This window comes from Berghia stephanieae, chromosome 3 (genome assembly GCF_034508935.2).
Source record: "Berghia stephanieae isolate SIO BIC M18660-M18661 chromosome 3, UCSD_Bste_1.3, whole genome shotgun sequence".
Taxonomy (NCBI): Eukaryota; Metazoa; Mollusca; class Gastropoda; order Nudibranchia; family Aeolidiidae; genus Berghia; species Berghia stephanieae.
In genome coordinates this window covers 50,255,712-50,258,582 of record NC_088362.1, presented here as the reverse complement: position 1 = coordinate 50,258,582, position 2,871 = coordinate 50,255,712, and the positions used below count along the sequence as shown (strand labels likewise).

The following is a 2,871-nucleotide window of genomic DNA, read 5'->3' as shown; positions in this document are numbered from 1 at the left end:
ACGTGTCCTACACTGCCCTCTGACGAGATTGGCGGGAGGTTTCGAGGCTGTCCTCAACTGAGGTGAAGAATTTAAAGACTGGATGGGGACTTCCTGCGTGGTGATGTAGCCATACGCTACTTCTACTACTGCAACTAATACTACTACTACTACTACTACTACTACTACTACTACTACTACTACTGCTACTACAACCACTACTATACTACTACTACTATTTTACCAACGAAAGATCTAAGCATGAAGTCACTTGGTGTAGTGTATAACATGCTTCGTTGATATTAAGGCAAGGTCTCCATGTCGTACCCTTGCCTCATCACCCAGAAGGTGATATCCCTTTTATAGTAAGTATCTCCATATCATTATATCGGGGACGGATAGAGAATGAAATTTTCTCTGTTTTGAAACAGCATTATAAATGTCCAAATCATTTTAAGAAAACATTTAGAGGACTAAACGTGTAGTGGGAAACGCCAAATTCACAGTTAATTAGGAGACATAAAAAGTGAAACGGTTAAAATGTGATGTTAATAAAACCTTTATATAGGGCGCGCGGGGGGGGGGGGGGGGGGGGGGGGGGCTCAATCAGCAGAGCACTCGATTTACAAGCAAATGTACAGGCATCGGGACCAGGTTTTCCTCGAACCCCTATGTCCACCCAGAGGTGATAAGATAACAGGATCTACTCAATCGGAGGGAAAGTACTTTTCAATTGGTCCTGTCCAGACGATAGCAAACAATTGCCACTATCTATTTATTGATCAATAAAAAAACAGGATAAATTTCGGCTTTATAAGGCTTATGGCTCAAAAGGACTGATGTGGGCCCTATTAAATACGTAATAAATCATTTGCACAGTCACCTAGAACAATCTAGAAGTCATCAACCTCACCTTGTTTTTCCTAGCTGCTTTCTTTTCCAGGATGGTTGGCTAGATGTTGAACACAGAAAACTTCCTGAAAACTTCTAATGCAGGACCCAAAATGTCCACCACTACAACCAACCGGTAGGCTGATGACGACAACGACGACTGGGATGAAGACAGCTACAACCAAACTCCGCAAGCACCGTAACTCAATCACCACGCCCACGTACCTGTCGCCAACAATAGCTGAGTCGTCTGCCTGCTTAGCCTATCAACGCGCCAGGTGAATGCTGCTTATGGTGGTGGTGATGGTTATGATGATGATGACGACGATGAAAATGATGATGACGTTGACGACAATGATGACGACACTACAACTCCGATGACAAGGGACAGCGCCAGCAAGTCCGTCATTGGTCTTTTTTTTTCCGGAAGTGATCGTGTGACCATTATCTGACTTGTGACTTCATCCATTCATAAGCCCCCCCCCCCCCCCCATGTTAAACCTCTGGTCATCCTCTCCCATCCTCCCTCCCCCACCCCCATAAAAAAGTCCAATACTTATGTATTTTTTGTCTTTTTTTCTAATAAGAGAGAGGAGAGATTGTATTGTATCTTTTCGGTTGATGTTTTTTTTTGTCTGTTCGTCTATGTGACCTCTGCTCCGCCGGACCAGTTGTCATATATGAATTAGAATGTCATAATTCGTGACAATTACATTATAATATAGGGAACGCGTATTTGTACCTAAAATTGAAAATTCTAGATCAGTGCTAAGGATTTATAAAGAGAGATGTAAAAAGAAAAAAATCATACATAAATCTCTCGGTTTCCCTCTCTGCTCTAGATCAGAGAGCATTTTGATAGTGAAACTTTGATAAGGATAAGTAATAAGCCTCGCAGTCTGAATGACGCTTGCAGAGAATTGTGTGATTTAGTCACAGATTTTCTAAAACCTCTATGAGTATGAGCATAGATAGCTGCTCTCTCCATCCATGTTGTTAATTGTTTCCATTGGTCGCGGTCCTGGGCCAGAGTTTTGTTTGTTGTTATACGGCGTTTGCAACACATTTAGGTTATATCAGCGCCAGTAAAAAGGAAGAAAATGAGATTGTAAAAAGCTCTAGAATTGCAATAAAAGCACCCAAGAAAAAGTGAAACTGGGAACAAATAGGGATCAGATGAAGATTCCAAGAGCACACCACCAATGTACTTAGTTTGAGATCACCTATAAGTCTTATCCGGACGCAAACACAAAATCCAAAAAAGAGGAATACACTCAAATGCTTACATTATACATTCAAAATAACAAAATAATACATAACAGAGAGATGATTTACAAGGAAAAAAACATCATCTCCCAAAACAATAACTATGCATTTGACTGTTTCCCTCCCAGCTAGGACTCCGGCCAGGGCCAGGACAAAACCAAGTAATCTCATTCCAAGACAAAGACATAAAGCATGTTGGGAAAAAGATATAAGGGGATAGAAGACACAGTATGTACCCCCCCCCCCCCTGCCCACTATGGGAGGTGAGGAACCCCACCCAGTGGGCCAGAGGTTTGAGCCTGTCAAGATCTTGTGACTTTAGTTCGGAGGGCACTGCAGTTTTTCAGAGATTAATTCAGCCTCATCTGAATCTAGAAATTTCTTATATATAAATTTATCTCTACTGATAAAATGCCATGTTTTTGTGTGAAACTGAGATGGAAATCGTGCACAATCGATAAACATTATATTTCCTTTTGTGAATTAGAAAAAGATTTAAGATAATGCAAGTAATCCAATCCCAAGACAAAGACTGAAAGCAACTCAGAAAACAGACATGGGATGATAGAAGACACGGGAAGTGATCTCCTGCCCACTAGGGGAGGTAAAAAGTCGAAGAAACCACCCACCTTAAAGGAATTCCATCCTCACCTTCTCGTTCCCTAATTAGAAAAAAAGTCCAACAAACCTTGACTGACCAGTCACATTTGATTTTGTGTCCCTAACTGAGCCTCT

The 2,871-nt window shown here is 41.3% G+C and overlaps 1 protein-coding gene across 1 annotated transcript in view; it reads right to left on the bottom strand.

The window, feature by feature from the left end:
* LOC144967934 (uncharacterized) overlaps nt 1–1,179 on the bottom strand; it is a 27,759-nt gene extending 26,580 nt beyond the window's left edge. The window contains exon 1 of the mRNA XM_078905724.1: nt 893–1,179. The gene's annotated coding sequence lies outside the window, so the exon portion shown is untranslated. The remainder of the gene's footprint in view (nt 1–892) is intronic.
* Nucleotides 1,180–2,871: the final 1,692 nt, after the last annotated feature.